Below are 358 nucleotides of genomic sequence, written 5' to 3' on the forward strand. Positions count from 1 at the left end.
CCGGCTCTGCCGCTGCGCCCGGGGAAGGAGGGGGGAGATGGGCTAATGGCCTCTTGACATTGGCTCACACGCCACGTCCGCCCGCAGGCGCGGGGCAGTCAGATTGAAAACAGATTTAACTTCCCAGATATATCGTTTCATTTAAGGTCCAGTAATTCTGTCAGTCTGCCACTGACAAACGAGGGTCCCCATGCCAATCCGCCGGGGAGACTGATGTCGCGGCGTTCATCTCGTGTCACCAGGCAGAGAATTACGGACTGCGCTGGCCTTCGGAGGCAAGACTAATAATGCCGCGCGGCAGAGGGGGATTTGGGGGCCCGCTTGTTTATCGAGGGCCGGCCAGGCAGCCGCGGCGCGA

The sequence above is a fragment of the Fulmarus glacialis genome, unplaced genomic scaffold, assembly GCF_000690835.1.
Source record: "Fulmarus glacialis isolate BGI_N327 unplaced genomic scaffold, ASM69083v1 scaffold19011, whole genome shotgun sequence".
Classification (NCBI taxonomy): Eukaryota; Metazoa; Chordata; class Aves; order Procellariiformes; family Procellariidae; genus Fulmarus; species Fulmarus glacialis.